At 40.5% G+C, this 26,929-nt stretch overlaps 1 protein-coding gene across 1 annotated transcript in view; it reads right to left on the reverse strand.

Moving 5' to 3' along the window:
- The window catches only part of LOC115778729 (vasorin-like), a 32,421-nt gene that overhangs the window by 4,010 nt on the left and 1,482 nt on the right, over nt 1-26,929 (reverse strand). The window lies entirely within an intron of this gene.

The raw sequence follows: 26,929 nt of genomic DNA on the forward strand, positions 1-26,929 counted from the left end.
TTTTTTCAACCTAGTACTCAAAATCTAATTCTGTTTGTTCAACTACAAATGCAAGTTCCATAAAACATGTCCCTAGGAAGCAATTCAAGCCTCAAACAACGCAGACATACAGAAAAGTACAATGAGATGGACACACATGTACTTAAGCTAAATAACAAACCCTTTCTCCTTGCTTCCATAAACACAAATCCATGTAGAGCCTCATTATAGTGGTTTTGCTTTTTCATATCTGTAATGATCATCCTCCCCAAGGATCAGGGCCCATAGATTAAGTGAGAAGTTAACACAGGCCACCCACTGTGACTATTTTTGGGTAGGTAAGAATTCGATTCAGCCACTTTCCTGTGTTTAAGGCATAGTTTTTAGCCCGTGAAACCCAGTCTGCTGCAATGAAGCAGGACACGCACAACCACAAGTCTACTACATACAAACATATCCGGGGCACATGTGCCCTGCTGACAGACACGTTACACAAATTTTATCGTACTGGAAAAAAAAAAAACCACAACAGGAAACTGTGGAGAAAATCAACTGAAAATAAATTTTCATACTCTGTAGGAAGAATAAAGATACGTCCTGTCTATGCAGCTGACCAAAAATAACAAATTATTTGCATAAAAAAACACTAAGCACTTCATCAGGATCTATGTCCCTTTAATGTAATAACCCAATACACTATATTGCCAAAAGTATTCACTCATCCATCCAAATCATTGAATTCAGGTGTTCCAGTCACTTCCATGGCCACAAGTGTATAAAAACCTTGTGGCACCTAGGCATGCAGACTGTTTCTACAAACATTTATGAAAGAATGGGTCGCTCTCACTGTGCAACAAGTCCAGTTGTGAAATTTCCTCACTACTAAATATTCCACAGTCAAGTGTTAGTGGGATTATAACAAAGTGGAAGCGACTGACAGTAACTCAGCCATGAAGTGGTAGGCCATGTAAAAGTTGGGGCAGCGGATGTTGAGGCACATAATGTGCAAAGGTCAGCAACTTTCTGCAGAGTCAACTGCTACAGACCTCCAAACTTCAGATTAGCTCAAGTGTGTAGAAAGCTTCATGGAATGGGTCTCCATGGCCGAGCAGCGGCATTTAAGCTTTACATCACCAAGCATGATGCAAAGCATCGGAAGCAGTCGTGTAAAATCCACTGGACTCTAGAGCAGTGGAGATGTGTTCTCTGGAGTGACAAATTACACTTCTCCATTTGTCAGTTCCCAGGAGAACGGTACTTGTCTGACTGCATTGTGCCAAGTGTAACGTTTGGTGGAGGGGGGATTATGGTGCAAAGTTGTTTGTCAGGAGTTGGGCTTGACCCCTTAGTTCCAGTGAGAGGTCCTCTTAATGCTTCAGCATACCAAGACATTTTGGACACTTTCATGCTCCCGACTTTGTGGGAACAGTTTAGGGATGGCCCCTTCCTGTTCCAACATGACTGCGCACCAGTGCACAAAGCAGGTCCATAAAGACATGGATGAGAGAGTTTGGCGTGGAAGAACTTGATTGGCCTGCATAGAGTCCTGACCTCAACCTGACAGAACACCTTTGGGATGATTTAGAGTGAAGACTGTGAGCCAGGCCTTCTCATCCAACATCACTGTCTGACCTCACAAATGTGCTTCTGGAAGAATGGTCAAAAATTACCATAAACACTCCTAAACCTTGTGGAAAGCCTTCCCAGAAGAGTTGAAGCTGTTATAGCTGTAAAGGGTGGGCCGACATCATATTAAACCCTATGGATTAAGAATGGGAGGTCACTCAAGTTCATATGTGTGTGAAGGAAGACAAGTGAATACTTTTGGCAATATAATGTAGCTAAGAAAGGTAAACATATGGAGAGTGAAGGTTTCATTGATTTCCAAGGTAAATGAAATGTTTCATTTGTACTAAATGAAGGTTGTTTTACTATAATAAATTATTTTGCCTATGTTAAGGATACTGCTGATTAGTCAGTAAAGAAGTTTTAATAGTGTGCCTGTATCGAGTATGGAATAATTTCTGATGTGTGATTGTTTAAAATGATAATTATGTAGTTATTTTTTAAAATTATGTTACAATTCACCTAATATAGTACATAATTTGTCACTGTGTGCTTTAGTCCCCATCCTTACCATTTCATGAGACCTTTTTCGTTCACCTCCCTCTTTCTCCCCTCCACTCTCTTGGCCTGGTTTGGATTTGTTAAATGCTCACACTCCTGCCCTTTCCAGGACTCCTGAGGCGGAAGTCAAGGAGAAACCTGAGATGTTTTATTAAAGTCAGGAGTACACACATGGGCCCATACCTCTCTTCCCTATCTGCCCTATGTCTCCTCCATTTATTCCCTTCACCTCATAACATGAGCAAGGCAGGAATTTGCAACATTCTGGGAAATTCTTTATGTTGTGACATGAGGGGAAAGAAGTGGTGCTGACAGACTTTTGAGCAATACACAGGAGTTTGATTTATTTATTTAGGTGTATTAAGAACCAAAATTGTCCTGGTAAGGAAGATACTCTAACCTGCTCCTCCCATGATTCTCTATTAACCTAGAGGCACATTTTAACCAACTGGTCTCTGAGTACCAGTTATCAGCATGTTTTTAATGCCATTTATACACACCACCGCACACTGACAGCAAACATGTGAGTGACAACAGGACAAACATTGAGGTGGGCTACAACTGATTCTGAGTGTGAATAACATGCTTCTCTATGTGTGTAACTTGCTGTAAACCACTGAGTAATGTCTGGCTTTAGAAAGCTGGGAATTACAAAGTTTTGTTACTATAACATGTGTCTGCTTGGGCCAAAACATGAAAATGGCAGGGAAATCTATTAAGGAAAAAATGAGTGTGTCAAATACTAATACATTTTTTTTTCATAGCACATTAACTTTTCTTTTAAATCTTAAACTTCATCAGAGTTGAAAATCAAGCTGTAAGGTGCATCATTACTGTCACTTGGTGGTCTACTGTATCTACACGGGAAGCTGTTTACTTGACTAGTTTTTGACAAAGGGAACAAAACTGTTGCTGTTTGATAGAAAACTTCCCGATAAGACAAAAGACTTCATTATGAATTAAATTGCTGTGCAAAGCTGTGAGTCTGTATATCCTAGTGGTTTTAACTTGTGTTTGACCTTTGAGCTGAAAAACCTAAAGAGCAATTTAAAGAGATGACTTCAGACATAAGGATACTGCTGTGAGTAATCATTTTGGACCATTTATCCCACAAAACAATATATTTTCTTTTGCTTATCCAATTGAGGGTCACAGGGATGCTGTAGCCTGTGCCAGCTATCACAAGATGACAGGTGGGGTACTCCCTGGAGGTCACCAGTCTACTATGTGATAATCTCTATTTTAGCTATACTAAAAAAAAATAAAAATCACGTGCTCGGCAAAAGACAGCTACTGCTTCAGTAGTAAAGTAAAATAAAGTCTGGTGCTGTGAATGAGCAGTGAAGGCTTCCAGGTTCCACATCACATTTGTATAAATTGCATAATGGATCATGAATTGCTAACTCTGATGTTCACATATAAAACTTACAATCAGAGTAACTACAGGATAACTTACCTCCTATATGCTAACTGACAGTAAAAAAAAATATGTACATGTATGTCTGGCATTCCTTTGCCTTTGTCACCAAACCAGTACCAGTGGGAGCAAAAACAAAGACATTAAGCTACAGACACAAACCTCAGTTCACACCCTAATGGATACAATGAAAAGGCCTACAAGCTGACAGTGTGCTCCACTGAACTATTCCTGCTATGATGGGCTTTGTTGGGGAGGATGTCTTGATTTAAAGAGACACTCCACTCCAGAATCTGGATCTTTGTTTGTGTGAAGTCATATTATTGCTGCCTGTCAGTCCTTTAGGGTGCTACTTCTGACACACTGGCTAAGTGAATAGTGTGATGACAGGAGAGGAATGACTGGAAGATGAGTAGAAGAGTAATAGTATTTACAGTATTACAGTATTTAAGCTAGCCTTTATAAGCTTTTATAAAACATCTGTTTGCAAAACCAAGTGTGTGTGTAATCTTGAGGCTTTGCTGTTGCCAACAGACCAACGTCAGGACATGCATGTTTACAATCTCTGTGCAAGTACTACTTTTAGAATTAAAATATGGTGTTGGAACACTTTAAGTTCCTCACACCTTTATTCGGACATCTCAGCAGTAATGGAGAGAACCACGGTAGAGGTACCACAGATGCAAATGCTGTAAATGTTACTGCACTTGACCTTGTAGCATTCCTATTTTGATTGTGTACTGGTTTTTGTTTTGTTCAGATGCTGATTCAGACATGAGACAGACACACATTAACATTCAGTCAAAATAATCCCAAGTAGTACATGTCTGAAAGGTGCTTATTTTTTTTTTATGAATTTTAGTTTAGTCTTATCAGCATTAATAGTCCTATTTTCACATTTCTCTGAATTTTAGATGCTTGTAGAAGCATTTCATGAGCTGTTTCCATTCACCATGTTTCACAATAAGAAAATATACAATACAAAATACACGGCTTCTTTGTGCCTGTTTACTAAATCACTTTTAAAATAAGCTTTGCTGATGATGTAGCTGCTGTCCTGCAGCTGTACGTTCAATACTGTGCTCGATTTGGTGTAATTCATTTTCACAATCACTTTTTCAACACCTATGAAATTTACCTAACTGCAGTATAAATTGCTGGAACCTGAACGCACATGCTTTGCCTTCGACATCTTTAAGTTTTGGCCGTCACTAATTTCAGTCAAGTAAATGGAAAACAAGTTAGCTTCTTAAATTTCTGCTTCACAAACACCTCGTGTATTTTGAAATTTCGAAAGAAATGACAGGATAAGAGGAAAATGAAGAAAGCTTACAGTTCAATCTCAACATAAGCACTTTAAGTCCCTCCCTGTCTTCTGTTGTCTGATATTAACTGGGTGCCCACATCATAAAGCCAAGAATCTGCCAAGCACCAAATTAAGCACAGCAGTCAAAAACCGGGGAGGATTTACACAGTGCACACAATCAGTCCTGCATCGCGCTGCAGTCCCAGAACGTGGAGTTGCAAAACCAGTTCTCTTTACTCGTTTGTAGAGGTATAATTAAATGAGACTGTTTTCCGCTGTCATGCAGCGTATCCTCAGCTAGATGAATGCAATAAGGCTGCATGTTGAAAGAGGAACGTCCTCATCAAAACATGACAACGAACAGTTCAGCACACACCAACCTGCAGAGCAGAACCGCACACAGCTCTGAACATACACACAAGCACGTACACATTCCTGCACATGTTGACACGCCGGGAGAGACACACACACACACACACAAACACAGAGTCTACAACACAGCTGGATTCTGTTACCCACAATACACTGCAGCCATCTCTCACTGTGAGACAGAATGAGAGGCCCACATAAACCTTTGTCCTCCCCTGTGATAAGAGATGGGCAGCAAGAGTGAAGAGAGAGAGAGAACGAGTGTGAGAGGTAAGCTGAAGGGGAAAGGACAGAAGTGACAGAGACAGAAAAATATGGTGTTTAAATAGCTGGCAGCTGATGACTGCCACCATTCATTCACAATCTGCTGTAAACAAAGGCTCACTCCTCTACACCCAAAGTGCATGACAAAACCCAGATATGATAGCGTTGTGTATTCTCTCAAAGCAAGATGCAGGGAGTCCTGAAACACAACTACCGTGACTTGGCTACTTAAGAAAAGTTAAAAGACGCTCCGCATTACTGCAACTTGAAGGTTATTTTGAAAATCTGGAGAGCGGTGACATGGCCTACACAAGCTGAGTTATGAAATATATTTGTCCAATTTGGATCCACTTTATTCATAATAACGACCTCAAGAAAGCTGAGGAGCTTTAGACAAAAACATCCTACTCTACTTTTGGCTTGTTGCTAGGATTTCTGCTCCATCAAACTTCACTGGACTTATGTCACTATTTCCCAGTTGTTTGCAATTAAACTGATAAGTGTAATGGTATAATAAATGAGGTAAAAAAGTAAACTCCATAGTAATTTTCCTCAAAGGGAACATGTGCTTTTCTTGTGTTCTATTACCGTGGTCTGTACTCATATTAAACATGGCCAAAGTTGAAAATAATGAGTTCAGCGAATGACATACACATGAGCCAAAACCTTGTGCTTCAGGCATTCTAAAGGCTTGATTTTAGACTATATTATATAATATTAATCTTGGCTCTGTGTGATATCCTTAACATGGTCATTTTAGATACACAGACTGTTAGCACAGTAGCCACACCCACCTGTTTAAACCTTCTGTTTAAGAGGGGCAGCCAATCAGAAAAAAAGGTGCATGAACTGAGGGGGTTGTGCCAGTAAGTATAAGTATGAGATAAGTAAGAATTATTGTGAATTGTACATCCTGCAAAGCTACTCTGGTGTCATATCCAATATTCGGAGCATATTCAGTTCCCTTTAAGGATGATGCTCTGGTGCTGATTAGGGCATAACAATATTAAACTCAGTTACCAAATACCAAGAGTTTACTGTGACTAGTTGTCAGTTCTTTACATGCTCATCCACATTCAAACATTTTAAAGGAAGACTCTTGAAATGATTTTAAAACCTGTTTTTTTAACATCCATATTTATTATCTTGCAGTATTTGACTCAGCTTTGCTGGTGCACTACGGTGAGTGCTGCTACATCCGTGGTACCTGTTCATCAGCTGGATAATGTGAAACCACTTCGTATGTATCGGTAGCATACCAGTCCATGTAAGAACATCAATGACAAGTTGTGAAACAACTCCTTGAATAACCAGTGTAACAGGGCAGAATTAAATGTCAGCCATTGTTGTTTAATTATATTATCTTTCCTCTTTATTCCCATTAGGCTTGAGTACTAAGATATCAGCAGGACAGCTAACTGAAGTCTATCCAGAAGCAGATTCTGGTATTAACGTATTTACACTTCATACCAGAGGGGAGCATTAAAAACAGAAACTACAAATGACAAAAACAATCACACTGGCTGAGTAAATGGCCAAACAGAAAAGCACCCATTTGGATCAATTGGATAAGCTGTATATGACTTTTTTTTTTTTGCCACTGGATTGGATGATGGAGAAACTGGTGAAAGAAAAAGCATCAGAGGTGAGGGTACAAAGAAGTAAAGAGCAGGTCATAAATTGTGTTTAAAAAAAGCAGCTCTGCAGGGAGATTACTTCATTTTCTTTTAGAAAAAAAGGAGACATGATTTATTGGTACCAACTCCCCAAAGTGGAAATATTGTGTTACCTCATGCTTGAAAAGCTTACCAGTAAAATCAGTTTAACACATCACTCTAAAACTCTTACCCCACAACTATTCTGTAAGAAGATAAAGTACAGCCAGTGTACTGTATGTGTACTGTACTGGTGTTGCTCAGGAATGTAAATGCACATAGACAAACGTGGAAGGATAAAAAACGATTAAGGCTTAACACACACACACACACACAGTAAATAGAAATGTTGACCTGATGGGTGCACTGTGTGAAAGTTCAGGGGTGTAAAGGATTTTGTGTTTGAGCAAGTCTCTCTATTTTTCCATGACCTTAAAAGTTATGATGACTTCAAGGATTAGTTTGTTAATCTGAGCCTCAAATGACGTCTTTTCTATCTTGGCTTTGGAACATATATCAGACAGTTGCATCAGTCTTATCTGGATAAAAGGGCAGGCGTGCTGCCTTCAGCTCTATGGAGTTATATTGATATCAGGCTTTGCTGCAAACAATGTTTCCACACAAACCCATTGAGTCTACTGAGTGTCCTTTCTGCTTTAGTAAATCTAGTCTCGCAGTGTAACCAAGAATATCATCACCAGATTTCATAGCTGTCGCTCAGATAACTCAGTTTAAACAGATCACTTTAAACTCATTGATTATATGTTGCGCATCCGAGAGTCGGCGAGGATCCGCTCGGGTCTGAGTGATGTAAGTTTCTACAACAGATAGCAAGTGCAAGGGTCCATGCGGACGTCCTCATGTCTCCCACCGTGCAGACTTGTCCACGGAGAATTTACATTACAATGCATCAACTACACTCGTGCCCCTGGCAGCAGACTTTAAAAAAGTATAACAGAAATGACAATTGTGTCTCCAGCTGTCCATGTCTGTGTCCACAAAAGAGTATAATCAAGGCTTTATGGTGCTTTAAGAGGAAACCTCTGGGATCACCAAAGTAATTAGGATACAAATCATCGAGAAGCCACAAAGATTTAAAGGAGAAGTAGTCAAGGAGATGTTTGCATATTGCAGATCTATTACCATAGATTTGACTTTTATTCATGGCAGCAGTACTTTTTTTTTTCCTTTTTTGTGGAGGGGCGGGGAGTTGATAAAAAAAAAAATGCAATTTTTCTAAGGTGACGGTAGCTCATATTTCTTGCTTTGCACAGCAACGCAATCAAATCATGTGACTCTATTTAAATTATACAAATGCCATAACATAAATTGGATCTAGACAATGAGTGAGCCTTTTTTGACATGCTCTCCCAAACTTTGGCATCTATCAACCATTTAGTAACTGAGAACTGTAGGAAAAATATTCAAGCTTGTGCTGTTAGCCTTTGCTTCCATTCTTCAATACCCACAGAATCTCATGAGCGCTTCAATGTGAAATAGTATATTTTTATGATCTAAAGATCCCCACCAATTTAGTCATGTCTGTGAAGTTGTTGGCACCACTCGTGCTGACAATCTATATTAGGATGAAGAGACACTCAAAAGGAGCATGCTAAAACAATTAAAAACATCAAAAACGCCATTATTGCACTTAAAGGCGCTGAAGGAAGAACCAAGGAGCTGTGTGATCTTTGCTGTGAATCCCAGTGAACCAACCAGCGACGAAGACAAAGTTAGGTAATGTAATGATTTGCAAGGACAGAACATAAACCTGCTTTTGTTGTGTTAACAGAAGCTGCTACAAACTAGCTAAAATATAAGCATGGACAACTATTCTGTCTTTGGTAAAGGTAGCGTCAGATACGTTATGAGGTTTTAAATCTTATATAAATGGTATTTAGAGGTGAAAGGCAAGAACAGAGATCCACTGTCTGCTCTCAAGTATGTTACAATAGGTGGGTTAAAGTATCCTGTAAACAAGGCTAAGAGTGTACAGAATCTATCGATGAAAGCATTGTGACTGTAAGTCTGCCAGCACATAATTACAATGAACCCGGTTGTTTTTTTTAGCAGTGTAATTACCAATATAAAACATTATACAGTAGAAACACCCAACAAAGTAACCGCTGTTGCTTGTGGATTGTTTTGGCCTCTGGCAGTATCGTCAGCACCTTGGTTTTGTGCTTTAAGGTATGGAAGAGATGGCAGCTATGCTCCTGCTATGTTGCAAATGCAGAGCAGTATTTAGGTGTACTGCTGCTGCTTGTTAGGCCTGGAGTCCCATCTGTGGGTTTAAGGAACATTTCCGTAAGCAGATCCAGTCTCCTTCCCAATAGAATACTAGAAGGTGAGCTTAGCTTGAGCTATTTGTGGGCAGAAGCCAACAGAAGAATATCTGAACAGATTTTGATTTCCTGCTGGAGTAATTCTAAACAGAGCTGTACTGACAAGTACTTGACAGCAGAGGAGTGCGTGTGCTGTTCTGTATTTGGTAGGACTTTGTTTTTAAACAGGCACAGATACTTTGGCCAGTCTTCATGTCTTCAAGAGGCTGTTAGTTGGCTTTATTACCCTTCATTTCTGTCTACTTTTTGTTTTGTTTGTAACTTGGACAATTAGCCATTCTCAGGCCTTACTAGAACATAAATTTTAATAGGTACTGTATATCTGGTATGCCCCCAGATATACCTTTCAACAATGATAATTCATTAATTGCATTTTGGTCTCTCTGTGCCAGGACTCTGGCAAAGCTTAAAGAAACACAGCTCATGGGGGTTGTCTTATTGTTGGGCTTTCTTTCTAATATTATAGGGTTTTTAACCTTACAATATAAAGCTTCTTGAGGTGACTGATGTTGTGAATTGGAGCTATATGAATAAAATTGAATTGAAACTAATTAAATTACAATTGTGCCATTATACCTATAATGATATTTGATCATAAAAAGGGGAAAGCGTGATACACATGCTGAATGTTCAGCTTCACCACCCATTGTGAAGCTCACTTATAACATTAAATGATATTAATAACAGTCTGTTTCTTTACGGCTGACATTTAAAACAGATTTATGCAAATTAAATGTGATTCCAAGAAGACATTTGTGTGAATGTAAAAGGCATTAAATGTAGGCTATTCTTCATGAAACATCTGCAGTTTATTTTCTTAAGACTTGCTTGCTTTTTAACTGACATATTGCTTCCTTTTGCCCCTAATTATCACCACAATTAGAAGCCTCTGTAGTGTTTAACAGTTTGAAAATAACAGAGTTTCCATCAATGAGATTACAAACCCACTGCTCTGCTGAGCCTAAGTTAGCCCAAACTCCCTGTTTTCAACATCAGCCCACGTGTATTATAAGCCTAATGTTATCATAAGCTGTTTTATCAGTACAAAGGACCTTGGAAAAAAAATAAAGCTTGAAAAAAAGACAATATCATGACAATTTTTTTTTTTTTTTACCAGTTCAGCTGATTTTGTTCTACTTTTGTCCACTTATGGATTACTGTAGGCTGTATCACTCGTTGCTGTATCATGTGAATGAGATTAACAGTGATTTGGTGCTCTCTGGCTGCTATAGACTGGATTCTTTTTCTTCATGCTGGAAGTGTGAAATCATTTTGTGTTACATTAGGCAGCAGGCTCTTCAAAGTCACTGGGCTTAACAAATTTTCATTCATCAAAATCCTTGTAGCATGCATGCAACATACATGCATGAGCAGATTCTGCAACACAAGAAGCAAACTGCAGGACCCACTTATTGAAATAGTCCTCCTTATTCTTTCAGCTGTTCCCTTTAGGGATCGCCACAGTGGATCATCTCCATCTCACACTGTCCCTATAGCGTCCTCCTGTCACACCAACCCTCTGCATGCCCTTCACTGCATCCATGAACCTCCTCTGAGGTTTTCCTCTTTTCCACCTACCTGGCAGATTCATCTTCAGCCTCCTTGACTCCAAATCACTCAAACTGCTCTGTCCCTCTGATGTACTTGTTTTTGTTATCTTGTCCATTCGGGTCTCTCCCAGTGAAAAGCTTAAGCATCTTCAGCCCTCCACCTCCAGCTCCACCTCCTGTCTTTTTTGTTAGTGCCACCGTCTCACTAGTGCAGGTCTCACTACCTTCTTGTAAATCTTCCCTTTCGCTCTTGCTGCTATCAGTCTGTCACAAATCACCCCTGACACTCATCTCCACTCACTCCACCCTGCCTGCACTCTCTTCTTCACCTGTCTTGTGCACTATCCATTGCTTTGGACGCTTGATCCCAGGTATTTAAACTCATCCACCTTCACTACCTCTCCTTGCATGATCACCTTTTTCCCTCTCATTCACAAACTCTGTCTTGCTTCTGCTGACTTATTGCAATAGTCCTACACAGCACTAATAGCTTTCACAGACTCAACTCCAACCTTTTATTCTTATTTTCTCACTAAAGAGTGTCTAATTTGGACACTGTAAGTGAAAAAACACACATACAGACTGTAATTTTTTTTTAACTACAACAAAATGGATAGTGGCATATGGGTAACAGTCACGTTTTTGTTATCCTGAAAGGTCGCATAAGTACAAATTAAGCTGACAAATGCTTTGGTTTCTTCTTAACAAAATTAGGTAGCTAGACACTGTGTATGCAAACATACAGAGGAGGAATTAGCCAACCTTGTTGTGTTTACTTGTGGTACAGTGGCCGCACCCCTTGACTCAGGGTGAATCTTGGTGACACCGGTTTTTCCACTGAGGTGAAGCATAGTGCCACGAGGCACCACAAGCACAGTTGGGTATTCTGCTGTAACAACTAGAGCAGCAAAACAGTCATGAATTTGAAGGTTGTGTGCATGTCGTTACACTTGAGTGGCTCAGAGCCCATCCTGTCAGTCAGCACTTGGAAATAAGCATGTCACCTGCAGTCAGCTTCACACAGGTGCGTCAGCAGTCAAATGGCAACAGGTACAAGGTTGTACCTGTTGCCATTTGCCATCAAGCATGTCTACCCCCCCCTTACTACTTGTACAAATTTTGTTAAATCCTCCCAGTGATGTTTCTAATCCTCCAGATGTGCCTTTTGTGGATATTTTCCTTAGAACAGAGTACAGACCAATTAGTTTCTTGAAGTTAGTTCATAAAAACAAGTCTGTTATCTTTTGCCAAAACCTAAAATGACTTTACCTGAGTAATACGCACATAACTTATTATCATTCTGAAAGGTTTGTAGAGTTAAACTCTTGAAGCTACAGTGCTTTCACCCTAAAGTAGTGAGCTTCCTCATTCACCTTCCTGAGATCTATGTATCAGTTCCTGGCATGCCGTCACTTGTCGCTCATTTTTATGAGCTGTTTGCTGTAAACAGAATTGCTGAGGCTATACGACAGTGACAGGAACCACAATAGAGGCAGAGGTTCTCAAGGCCATTGCTTTCAATTAAACAAAGTCGTCCTATATCCTCTATCTGCACCTCACAAGCACTGTTTTATTACACAGTACAACTTTAATGTTAAATCCACTTCACTTGTCACTGGTGCTTCCTCATTCATCTCCCCTCACCTCCAACCAGTTACTGACTGATGATAACCTGAGGCACTCTTACCCAACAGGGCCCCCCCCTCATGCTAGTTCAGGCTTCTGGCAGGGCACAGGTTTGCCTGGACTGTGAGGGGAAACGTTCAGATGGTAGATGTCTACCTTCCGGTTTGTGCAAGTTCAGACAGATACCAAATTCACATCTTATCTGCAAACATCAAGTACAGGTTTGGCTTTGGCTAATCTAATTTGGTTCAATTATCACAAACATACACACAGACACAGTGTTAAGAAAGCCGAACCTCAAACTGAAACCTGTCTTATTTAGCCCTTTACTGGTCCACATGAACCATCTCTAAGCATGTTTACCTGTATCTGAATCTAAGGTGAATCTACTCCATTTGAACTTAGAATTGATTCAGTTTGTGTTGCCTTGCATTGAACTAGTGGCCTGTCCAGGGTGTACCGCTGCCTTCTATCCTGTTCCAGCTGGGATCCAACTCTAAACCACTCTAACCTGGATGAGTGGTTAAGAGAATTAATCCCTCCAACCATTTTGTTAACCACTTATCTGATTCAGGATTGCTTTGACTGCTTTTTTGTTATAGTTTCATTTTGGAGAAATTTGAGGATATGAAGTTAAGAGCAGCCATCATTACTCACTGTCACAGCAATACTCATTTGGTCAGTCTAGTGGAAACTGGGGTTCTCATTTCCATGACATTTGTAGCCTACTGGAGAAAGTCGATTAAAGTCTGTATTCAGACTTTCCACCTAAACCTTGAAGTAAATCCCTGGATTTCTACCAGCCCATAATAAGCTAGTGCTGGGAATCTATTTATTTTTGACAGATGCTCATTAGTTAGGTTATTGCACTACGGTTCTATTTAATCATTTTTACACATATAAAACAGCCTGAAATAATTAAACTGAAGCCGGCAAATATCATCACTAAATACTTTAACTGTACAGCTGATTTACACCTATTCATGTCTACTAATTGAAGAATACGGTAAGCTATATATGAATTAGGCTCACTTTGATTCTCACTGCCTCGTTTTCCAGTACGTTACAGCAGTAGTTTCAGTTATGATGTGCACATTTTTATCAACTGCAACTACTGTGTTCACGAGCACTGCATTGTTTTATTAATCATAGAACATTTATGACTTCGCTACAAGCTTTGCCTGTTGATAAACTTAAAATTCGAGATACTCCCTGAGAATAGAATGCATTTGTATCTCACTTCATCTGCATTGAACTTGTTCTGTGAAGGTGCCAGAACGTATTTTGACCACAGGCCTTGGATGCTGGAGTGCTGTTTGTGGGATTGTCTGACTTCTGCCCCAAAACATACTTGTTAATTTGTGCTGAAAATTCAGTGGCGCAGCAGACGGTGCCCTGGAAAATCAGCAACAATCGGTGCTGTTATTTATAGTCATACTGCTATAAAGATCATATTTGTAGAGCTCAAATGTGATTTATGAACCATACACACACACACACACACACACATATACTGAAACAGGCCAAAAGCCTTTACCAACCGTCCCCTGCAGCTGGGTCACCTCATTAACCCAGGGTTAGGACAAGGAGTGTGGATGGATTTACTGCTGAGAGACTATAGGAAGCATCAGTAGTATAATTGGATTATAACTGGAAAATGAGTTCACGTTCTGAAAAACTGGGAAAAACAGAGCAATTTATTAATATAAGGCACAGTTGATGTTTTGCAGGCAGAAGTGCATCCCTGAAGAAAGATTCTGGCATCTATGCAGGATGGGTGTTTATTTTGTCACGTATCTATTTACTTTACCTCCTGACAGACCCTTTAAAATAAACACACACACACATAAACACACACACACATACTCCCATTCTTGTCCCTTCTGGAAGGGGAATCAATTAGTGTAAACTAAACTGTGTGTGTGTGTGTGTGTGTGTGTGTGTGTGTGTGTGTGTGTGTGTGTGTGTGTGTGTGTGTGTGTGTGTGTGTGTGTGTGTGTTTGTTTGGCTCAGTTAAAGCCACTGACCTTGACTGGTTCATGACCCAGAAACAAAGGCTGCTTTTTACACGGGAACAGATTTTTAACTCTTTGTGGTGCCGTTCAGAGCTAAACCAGGCCCTCTGCTCTATCAACTTTACAAGACCAGACCTGTTCCCTGCCATTATTTCTACAGTTTGAAAGCAGTTACAGACATATAAAATGTGTCCTGGGAGGGCAACTCCGCTGAGAAGCCTTTGTGCCTGCAAGAGAAGGAAAATATGGAACTAATTTAGGTTTTTGCAGTTTTATCCTGCATTAGCCAAACAACATGTTACTGACCCAGGGGGGTGAAGTTTGTACAGCAATTTCAGCTTCTATTAAGTTTTTTTTTTTCCACAATAAAAACCATCACTGATGACAAAATCCAGAGGGTCCAATTTCATGCAGAAACCACAGCTGAGGTTTACCTAAACTCATAAAGCAGTTTGCACATATACGCAAACACACACACACACACATCAGATTACTCATCTTCCCAACACACCATTTATCATGACAGGAACCAGGTCCTCTGTTTGTGCATGCCTCGCTATCAGCAGTGACAGATAACCAAGCTCATCATCATCTGCCTTGAATAACAGGAAACTTCCTTCCAGTCCACAGTAAAGCGACTCACTGTGGTACACCCCAAGTGTAACGTTGCAAGCAAAAGTGCTCATGTTTCCCTGCAAATAATGTAGTGTCATGAGGTTAAAGGTCATGTTAACACTCTGTCTTGCCACTTCTGTTTGTTTGTTTTTTAAGAAGGAATGTGATGGATGTTAAACAGTAAACTATGGAGAAAGAGGAATGGGGAGCAGGAATCAGGTCCAGTTTTGTTCAGTTAATCAAAAATTGATGCCTCCACGCAGGCAATTGATTTCTGTTATCACTGCTGGCGTGTTTTTTTCTGATGGCCACACATTGCAAAAAACAATGACTTCAGTATTGCTGCAGCTAACCAAAGAAAATGTTGACTAAAGTGACGAGTAAAGCTGTGTCTACTCTTTACTCTTTTGCTCGAGGAGAGGGGGTAGGTGTTACCTCTCAATTAAGTCTACCACAGTGTATGGAGTGCACTCTATCTGCTAGCCCTTTTTAGCCCAAATGAATTATCAATGGGGATAAAAAAAAAAAGCTAGTATTTGCAGATTGTGAACTTTTAAACCAAGTTACTTTATGATAATATTGTGTTTTTTGCACAGGTAGCTCCCACTGTCAGAAATCATCAATCAGTCCTGAAGGGCTTTTGACACAGCATTTTTCTCCCCAAGAAAGTAATACTGGCAGTTGTCTGGTCAAATAAGAGCATATCAACCATCAACCAGTCGGCCCTTTGGCACTTCAGTCCATTCAGTCCATTGCAGCTTTTGCACAAAAGAAATTGATGAGCAAACAATAAGGGAATCAATAAAGAATTTAGCCTGTTAGAATGACTATCAATATACATTCTACTGAGCGACTGTTGCTGCGAAGCAATCACACAAAACAAGATGGTAATCTTCGCACTTTTATCAGTGTAACAGCTACAGCCTCTGGTGTGTGGAAAACAAAGATGATCATTTTTTTTTTTTGGTTGTACTGTTAACAGTTTGTTTTTCTAACAAAGTGCTACTTAATGCTGCGGAATCAAATACAAGTGGATTTGTGTAGAATGACAGTGAGTTGATTTCACAGCAGTCACACAAAAAAATCCACAAAAGCAATAAGTCAAAAAGCCAGAAAGTCATTAGACCCAGCAAAAGATACGAACACTGCAGCCACACACACGTCACATGTCTCATTGCTGGGCAATAGCAGAGAACAGCGTAGCTACTGGAGAGTGCTGAACAAGATGTGAAAACTTTAATTAACTTTAAAAAGTCCACTTGTGCTGTCCTACCTGTGACAAATCCAGTGTTTCTTTCACGGACATGCCGTTCCATACGTCTGCAGTGAGCTGCACAGTGTGTGGTGTGTTGGAATCAGACTCCAGGGAAGACAGATGTGAAGGAGCAGCGCTGACACGCTCCACTGCAGGCAAGGCCCTGACACACGACTTAGAAAAGCCTCGAGGCTCGTAGGGATGTTTGGAGAAGGAACGGGGAGAAAAACGGTGTCGTGTTTATGTAGATGAATGGAGTGCACACACAGACTCACGTACAAACGCACACACAGACTCCCACTGAAGCCACAAGTGACCTCCTTTGATTTTCCACTGACTGCATAAATAATGCTGGCCTTTTTCTTGCATGCCAGCTCCTTTTAACATTTGGATTGATATCTATTGCAGATACCTAAAACTCACTTCTTCCCAGTTGAAAATTACACTGCAGTTATCCACACCACCCTTCTTTCAGGACGAATGATCCACTTTTGCCATCCATTTGTATAGTGCTGCCAATTACAATGAAGCCGATGCTATCTGCTTTTTAACTGAAATCGGTTTCACATGGAGGCATCACATAAGCTGCCAGTGAAAGCACTCAAGCACACTCAGATTTTTTTTTTTTTTTTCAGATATGTCACTATTTTAACGGGGAACCTACAAAACATGACAACCAAGCACAGGAGGAGTTTCTGTGCTGCCTCAGCAATTCAATTTATCTTGGACTATAACAGCTTTAAGTAGATAAGCAGTTTACTCAAAGCAGCAACAGAGAAACGCACGTGTCCATAAAAATGAACATGGTTTGCAATAGATGGATCACAGCTCGGAGAAAACAGAAACACAATCCTTTTGCACCACCTGAACATTCCTTCTTGTACTGTACTTAAATAACTGCCTTTAATATCCTTGAGAAAATTCAGCACATTTAAAACCTTTTATTTCTAGACATCACTGCTGGTCAGACCAGACTGTCCTATCATTTTGCCAAAGGAAAAGTTAATAAAATGCACTGTGCTAAGCTGTTCTTCAAGGTGCCATTTATAAAAAATGACTGAGTCAGCCTGCATTTTTTTTTCCTTCATGTGCAATGCTGTGTGCTTATTCAGCTGTCCTGTGTTGTGATCCTGATGTGTTATCTCCAGCTGACAAACAATGTTCACTGTAAAGAAGTCCTGCATGAATTCATTTTGCAGCGGGTGATTTCTGTCATTTTTGCTTCGTCTCTGATCTTCTTACTGGTTAGACTTACTGTTGCCAATCAGATAGTATTGCATGATGGATGAAAATCTGACGTTACTTTTCTGTCATAAATTCCAACAGTTTTGACAAGCTCGCCAACGCCACTGGCTGAAACGCAGCCCCAAAACTATGACAGAGTCTCCACCATGTTTTATAGATGGGTGTAGAGGTTCACTGTTGTACCTCTCTCTCCTTCTCCATATAGGTTGATGACAATTTGAACAAAAAATTAAAAAGTACCTCAGCCTTTTCTTCCAGTTTCCCTTCCTTAAGAATGGCTTCTTGACAGCCACCCTTCCACTGAGACTATATCTGATGATGACCAGAAGATCTCCCATATCAGGTCTGTTGAATTTTTCTTAAAATAGGACATGACTTGCGCGCGCGCATGTGTGTGTGTGTGTGTGTGTGTGTGTGTGTGTGTGTGTGTGTGTGTGTGTGTGTGTGTGTGTGTGTGTGTGTGTGTGTGTCACGTACACCATACTGAGCTATGCCAAGTTTTTGGCTAATAGCTCTTTAGGAATCACCTTATTGCAAAAATATTATTTTATGTCTGTCAAACTGTGTTAGCTTTGACATTTTGACAAAGAAACTGGGACAAATTGTGTGTTTTTGCAACAGGATGTAAGTGCCTAAAAATACAATTTAAAATTGGTTCATTACTAAGGCGTCTGTTATGACACAACTCTGGTTCATCCCTTGAATTAGTGCTTTTTTAAAACTTGAATGATTCATAGGTCAGTGTTTAGTGGCTTCACAAACAAACAAACAAAAAAAAAGTCCTCTGAAAATGGTCGGGTACAAGTACTGGATTGAAAATAAGTGAAAAGAAAGGCTTTCAGAAAGCCTGAAGAACTATTGCTCAAGTCCGCTTTAAAAAATTACAAGAAAGTCTGACTGCTTGGAAGGAATGAATGTAAAGATATAAAGGGGTGGCTTGAAACCTTTGCACAGTACTGTATATGAAAACTAAAGAACAGCAGCTAAAGTTAATGGTGCCTGTGTTTATCTACACCTTCATTTATTGGCAAACTCTGGGTTTAGCAGGAAAACACATCACCTCCTAAACCCCACGCTGCACACACCTTTCCATTCCTTTGAATAATGGCAGCCATCAAATTTTACTGAGCAGGGAGTTTAGTGAATGCCAGAAGCCTCTGAACTGCAGAGACCTCTGCAACCCAATCAAGACTCAGCACAGATATATATTAAGACCAAACTGCTATGATTGAGCCTATAAAATTGCTCCATCAATCCTTGCGACCTCAGCCTGTCTAATATATCCCATCTGTTCTGGGGAAAGGAGTCTGGTGTGTCTTGGCCTCATCAGAGGTATGGAGTAACGTTTCTGCAGTTGCCTGACCTGCTGACTGCTTGTTTTGGACTTGCATTAGTCTGTCTGTGTTTATGGAGTGTCTTATCCAGCAGTCACAGCTAATGTACTACTAGAGCACAATTGACAGACACTAATAATTCAGCACTGGCTCCTATCTACAAATTTAAAACAGAGGCTGGAATGTACCCGAAAGCAACTTTTAGCTTGTGCACCCTAAAGATTAATACAATGTGCTCTATTATTTTCTGTCTCAAAATCAAGTGCAGCATTAGTTGCAGCAGTCCCACCATATCAGCTCGTGGCTCTGCTGATACCTTCCTACAGATCCAGTTGGATGCAAGGATCTAAGGAGCAATATTTAAGCTGCTTTGGCCTCCCTACAGTTGCGGCACATCTGCAAGCTGCTTTGCAACCCACCTCCAATTTGATACAATAATGTATGTAAATTGAGGATATCTGAACTACAAAACAGCTGCTGACTACTCAGTAATGGACCAAAGTAGCAAGAAGTATGATAACATCAGTCTGAGGGCCATTTTATACATGCACGCCATCCTTTAAAGTTTAACGTTCATATACTATTTACTTTTGTGACTATGCCATCTGTGTTTGTGCTCTTTCTAATACACAGACATGGATACGCATGCACTTAGAACACAGGCTGCATTTCCACTACGCACCCCCTCTCCTTGCCAGTGTTGTTTAAGCCGCTACAGGCTAACTCTTGATCCACCTCTGTGCTCTTTGAAGTGGATTTCATCTGTGAACAAGATGTCCAAATTAAAAATACCACAGGCTCGCCCGCAGCCACATTCTGCTATGCAGGGTTTAGTGAGACGACGATGTGTAAAGTGCCGAGTCAGATGCATGTGAGACTGCAAAAACTCAAGCACGCACAGACAAAGGGAATTTCATTATCGCTTTTTACCAGAATAAAATGTTTCTATCTGCCTGTATTTGCACTTTTTTTACCCAAAAATGTTATCGGCCCAGGAGAGGCCACACTAAAAGTCGTTTGTCTTAAAAATAAAAAGCTGAGATTTTGTTGTCCAGATTTTTTTTTTATTACCCTGGCATGTGGGAATTATCAGGAAATAATCCTGCTCATAATCTTATCCATGTCAACATGAAAGAACAACTTTAAAGTGCTGATGTGAACAGACATTTCTCATTAAGCAATAATTATTAAGTGTAATTCTTCTCAGCTTTCTGCTCAATTTAATATCTGAATTCCTGTTTTACAACAAACGCTGCAATGCACTGGATGAAACACGCCGGGCCTTTGACTGTTTTTTTTTTGCCACTGCAGAGTGAGACAAAGCTGTTTAATTTAGAGAAACGCGCTCGTTTCCACAGTTTTATCTGGAAGCTTTGTTTTACATCGGCTCATTGAGCTGACCCTTTGATCTTTTCCCTTTCTTTTCGACCCCGATTTGTTGCTCACTGTGAAGCAGTGAAGCCGATGAAGCCAGAACAATATTTAAAAAAATATATTATCATCTTATTAAAAAGTGGCTTATCTTTTCCTTTATAAAAATAATTTGTGGGTTTCATATTCCAATCTTAAATGCAGCTAATTTCACCTCTCAAAGGGCCACACACCTTGATGACTGCTTAACTTGCTTTCATTGTGATATACGAGCATGTAACAGCTGAAGACGTTGCACAAGCTTCTTCTAGATGTTTTGATGTGTTTGTCTTACTTTGGTGTTCCAAGTATCAGCAGACAGCAGGCTTCTGGCCAAACGGCAACACTCATAATTGTACTTAACTAAACAGTTCCCATCAAGCCGAGTCAATTTCTTCCTATTTGGAGCACCTGGATTGCAATTTTGACCAGGATTCAACACCCCCCACCCCCTGTGTATATCCTTTTTTTTTTTCCTGTGTTTCTTCTGCTTTGTCAGCTTTTTGTCCCGGTCTTCTGGTTGACTGACTCACCCTTTGACTCCTGACCCCGTAATCCCCTGCCAGCTGCAGCGAGGCCCCCAAGGAGGACTTGCATGCACGTGTGTGTGAGAGAGGCAAGAAAATATCTATACAAGATATGAATGTGCACTAGCGTACAGTATACATCTGTACTGACTAGGTTTGTTTTTATTCTTTACACATCATGAACGTGGGTTGACATGTGCGCGACGTTTATCCTCTTAGCAGCAGTGTGAAGATGCGACTGCATGAAGGAATGTCTGTTAAATAATAAACTGCAGTGTTACGACATAACTTGCAAGACTTGGCATACACACAATCAGCCCATAAACCTGCTAATAATAGGCCTGAAGCTTTTATTGAACAAGGAAGCAGTAATTTGCGTTGTTCACAAGTGTAGCATCACACCTGCAGTCATGGCTGTGATTCAGTTGATCTTACAGTAACTTTTGTTCATATCTTTTTACACAACTGTTGCACAACTCATTTGAGCCCCACAGGGTTTAATTATACTTCTCCTCTCATCAAACAATTACTATAACACTGTGCAATCTACAATTTAGTTTAATTTCATCTGGCATTTAAAACAGAGGACTCCTGAGACTAACATCCATTAACAGTTGGTTTGTTGGTTTTTTTGTGGATACCCTCTTAGCAGATGCCAAATCCTGGTTAAGCAACAAGAGATTTTCCTTTCAGTAATCTCTTCTTTTGCTACTTGTAGAGCAACACTTTGTGTTGATAGGAGGGTACACAAATGTGTAATTAATAGTTAAGATATCAGGCTGCAAGTTAGAGCCTATGTTTCTATATTTAAAAATGCTAAACTTGAAACCAGATCATCCAAGTCCAGCTCTAAAAGCTAGACACAAAATTTGCTACCAATGGGTGCTAAAGCTACTCTTGATTTTATTCTGCCACAGCGAGTCTTCAGTAACTCTTTATTGAGTTAAATGTACAGTCCCAACAACACAACGCTAAACAAGAGTGAAGAGAACATGACCAAGATAATAAATGCTTTGAGAGCTACTCGTGGGTTCCATTTGAAGATGGACTTTTTGGAACAGCCCCTCAAATCAGACTTCCAACTCAGAAAGTTGGAGCATCCCCGCCAACCCTGACTTTACAATCCAAGATGGCACCAGTGCATGTGAACATTAGTGAAACTGTAAAACCTCTAATCTTTACTGGCACGGCGGACGGAGGATTTCGACTTTCATGGCTATCTCCCAAAGTCTCCAAAAAGTGCAGAAGTTGCCGGAAAAAGTTGTTAGATTTGTCACTAGTTGTTAAGTTGGCAACACTGCTAGTGATGCGTGGATGTCTGCACTTTATTATGGTGCAAAACAAGTCCTGTTTTTCCTTGCATTCCTGTTTTTAAAGTCTTTTTTTTTCCATCAACAAGTGCGAGCACCTCTATCAAAGCAGACGTTTCGGCGGTTTGCGGGGTTGGAGCATTCGGTTATGTGGTGACACAATGCCAAGCAGGAAAGATACCAGCAAGACAAGTTAGTGCTGCTAAAGGTGGTTCTACAACCCAGAACCACCTTTAGCTTTTCACAGGAAAACTAAAAAAAAAAAAAAACTCATGAATGCTACAAACAGGCAAACACAGACTTGTAGACAGACACAATCAGGTCTCACCTGTCTGAAAGGAACAAGATACTACACATGCGCCTCTATGCAGATGCATAGAGGTCCCTTAAAATAACACCTGACACAACTATGATGTGACTCAATGATCTTTCACAAGTCCTGATGTGTACAACATGTCAGACGCACGTCTCAACTTTAGTGCGCACGGTAAGTGACAATGCCTGTTTGTCAAATGGCCTCTCTCCTCACCTGTTGTACCTTTGACTTGCTGAAAATATCACAGGCCCAGACCTCTGCTCTTTGAAGTGCTTTGTGAGGCCCCGCAGCCCCCAGGCTGCTTGCAACTTCAGTGCATGTGTGTGTGTGTGTGTGTGTGTGCGCGCGCGCGCGCGTGCGTGCGTGCACTTGTCCTGTTTAACGGGAACAAAAGGGTGTATGTGTGCAAAGCAAGACTATGTGCCCCCAGGAAAATAAAGGCAGGGGGTTCCAAAGAAGGGGGCTGGAAGGTGGGCTTTCCCCTACCCCCATCCAAACACACACACAGATACACACTTGCCCTCAGGTATGGCTGCCATTGAAGGACAGAGTGGGGAAGTGTTATCTTAAGGAGAGATTAGGGAGCAAGCTTGAATATGAAAGCTTTCTTTATACGGAGCAGAGACTGATTCTCTCAGCTCTCAAATGGCAACAAAAACACTTATTACTTGTTCACTTTAACTGCACATATTTCTAAAAACTGATTTTGCTGTTTTAATAAGGCATAAATCTCAATGGGACATTGAGATTTTGTTCTTTAACCCCCCTCATACATTACAGGCTACAAAATTGAAAAAAAAAAAAATGTGATTTCAGGTCACCAAAAGATTAGCTGTTGTCTCATCCTGCATTTTGTATTAGGCAATACAGACACAGATGAACCACTGGAGGCATCCTGGTCTCCTGGTGGCTCCTGGTACCACACAGGAATGTTACAAGAAGTCTGTATGTGTCACGCTCTTTACCTTCCTATTGAGCCGCCAGTGTTTATACAGCACACTGTGAGGATGGGGGGGAGACACGCTCCATGGCTTAGTAAAGGAGTAACAACTCCTAAACCATCCCTGGTGGTGGAAGGGGAGTAGGTAGGGTTTGAGCTCAAGGAGGGGTTCCCCTCTGGTGAGCATGTTAAGCCTCAGCGTGTTGCATGTTGTTTGAGTCTTGAATTCCTCCGCTGTCAAGGAAGCTTGTAAAGACGTAACCCGAGCCTTTTTATGTCCCTGAAAACAGAGACCAAATTTTGCCATATCCCAACTCCCATCATTCAAATAAACTGCTTCAGGCAAGACTAGGATGCATAGATATGGGTCTGCAAGAAAAAAGAAGCATCCACTTCCAATAATTCAAACAACAGGTTCTGACAAGGTAATATGCATGTATGCATGTGCCTCAGTCATTTAACAAAGTAAAGTGAGTAGTCAGCCGACTAATGCCCTTTTACTGATTAAAAAATAACTCTAAGAAGAGTATTTTCAGCTTTGATGTGCTAAACTTTATGAAACATTTGCTGCCTTTAACGTTTTAGACAAAACAATTCAGAGATGTTATTTCATGATTGTGGAAATTGGGACACTTCAGTCACCGAGATAGTAAAGTGATATAAGATGCACTTTTAGACAGTGAAATAGTTTAGATTTATAGTACTTGATAACTTGGAAAGAAATGCATTCATCAAATGCTAAAACAACAAGGGGAGAAAATCCAGAGCAGCGTAATGACCGAACTGAACAGAATGACTTATTAGTAGTCGGAGGCCTGATGTTGGACGTCTGCTCCATCTGCGTGACCCTCACAACCCGCTGAACATCTGCACAGCAGCAAGAGGGCGACATTATGATTTCTGCCCTCTATTTTTATGTGCACTTTGTGCTCAAATACTAAGCAACAGAGACTACAGTTGGAATTGGAAAGCGGCAAACTGATAAAGATAAAAACATTGACTTCTTTTTGTTTAAAGCTGCAGTATGAAGACATTCTATGCAAATATTCAACTGTTCAGTTAATGCTTAGTTGCAGCAAATATAGCAGCTCCAGGAATGGATTTGCCTGAAAATAAAACTAATAAAACAAATTTAAGGCAAGGCACCATAACAGCATTACATAATGCAGAGTAAGGGTGAGAAATTATTTGGCCTCGTTCAAAAGGGTTATGGTTGGGTTCTGTTTTAGTCCCATGCCAAATAAGCTGAAAAATAAAAGATGTTCCTTTCAAATGAAGTCTCATATTACTTTTGGCGTTTTTTCTGTTAAAAGTTTTTCCCATATTGGAGTTCTAAATCAACTAAAGGTGTTTTCATACCTACGTTCGGCGAGTTTTCAGACCCCTTTAGCGCTTTTGTTTTTTTTTTTTTTTAAATGCAGCAAATCGAACGCCTTTTTCTTGAGACCACATGTGAAAGTACTAGTCGTTCTGCAGGTTCTTATTGTTACTGATTATGAGGGCAGACTTAAACTAGGTGGGACATTCTGTTCTACATAAAAGAGAAATCCAGAGAAAATATAAGTCAAAGTAATCTGAATAACAGACTGGGCAGAAACCAGAACAAGGGAGCAGGAGGGTGAGGCTGGACAGGAGCGTCTGTGCAATGTAAAAATGCCACATCTGCACACGTCAAACACAGTGGATGCAGAGTAAATAAGAAAGGAATGGGCAGAATGGTAAAAATGAAAAACAAAATAGCGCAATGTTGGAGGAAACTTCGTCACATTATAAGCACTAGAAAATAAGTACAGCTTGTTGTGTCACTGATGTTATTTGTCTATAAAAAGTCTACTCAAGTAGTGGTACAGTGACCGAATTCTGACCTGAAGGGAGGGGTGTGTGTGTGTGTGTGTGTGTGTGTGTGTGTGTGTGTGTGTGTGTGTGTGTGTGTGTGTGTGTGTGTGTGTGTGTGATATCTAGGTATTAGTCATCATGAGCACATATAAATGTGTTACATTATGGAGAAGTGGCCAAAAGGTAAGTCTACATAATGTAAATGATGCCATTTGAAGGAAAGACATATTTTAAGGTTCCAGCACAGAACATATAAAAATGAATGTTTAATGTTTTTGGACTAGTGCTGTGAAGCCTGGACATGAGTATTTGGGGGATTGTCAGCTTGGATTTTTGAAAGCAGAGGGTGGGATCTGATTTGGTACCTGAGGACTCACCCATACAGTAGCAACTTGTTAGTCACACAACAGCCACACCCTAAAGCATGCCCTGCTCTAGTCTCGTGCTCTAAATCATAATTTATAAAATTAACATCATCCTGTATTGAATAAGATTTGAAACTAGCAACTGAGCCCCTAAACTCATCAGGAAAGTGTTTACTGAGGTCAGAAATGAAGGGAGAAGATGCTCACAGACATGTGTCGAATGTGGCTTCTTTCTTGCAACCTGACGAGTCGCCACCTGCTGGCCATTAGAAAGAAAGGTTCAGTCACTTTTTGGTTGCAGTGGCTACGTTCACTTCTTTTATAAAGAGTCTCAGCATTAAGGTTAGTCAAGAAGTAATTAATACTGAGGTTAGAGAAAGACTTCTGGAAATGCAAGCAAATGTAATGACCCCTGAAGTCACAGATAAATGACTGTTTGTAGCTGGGTAACATCTGAGCACCACAGGGCTCACTTAAACCCCATTAGGAGGAGGGGCTTTTAACTGGTGTGGCTGATAACAAGTGAAATCTCACACACACACACACACACACACACACACACACACACACACTATCCAGTCCATGCCTCTGTCCTCTTCACCTTGTGCCTCTTAACTTCCTTCACGAGCTTATTAACTCCCTGATTGGGGAACTTTCCTTCATGTTCCCCCCCATTTAGTTGTCATGGTGCCACGACCTGAACACTTATTAGCTGACCCTTGGGATTAGTCCAAGCTTGAAACGGGGAGAGTTGGGGTTAAGTCTTCACCTCGAGGTGCTCGCTGCAGCATCTCACAAAAACCTTAATTAAATCGCTGAGACACCGCGTCAGGAATGTTTGCTTTACTCTCCATGTACTTCTGTCCATCCCTCTGTCTCCACCTTTCTTTGCTTTTCCCATACTCATACTCCACACTGGGTTTGCTTTACTACCCCAAACTCCTCACGGAGCGGACAGCGAAGGCAGCAAATTGCAAGATAGAGTGAAGACAGGAGGTCATAATCAGCATATTGCTGCCTAGATTTATTAGATAAACAACTCAGTCATGCATTGCAGGCATTCCTTCTACATGTTACCACAGCAGTACCAGATTATTATAGTGGGTTTAAATGTGAATAAAGA

The sequence above is a fragment of the Archocentrus centrarchus genome, chromosome 1 (assembly GCF_007364275.1).
Source record: "Archocentrus centrarchus isolate MPI-CPG fArcCen1 chromosome 1, fArcCen1, whole genome shotgun sequence".
NCBI classification, from domain to species: domain Eukaryota; kingdom Metazoa; phylum Chordata; class Actinopteri; order Cichliformes; family Cichlidae; genus Archocentrus; species Archocentrus centrarchus.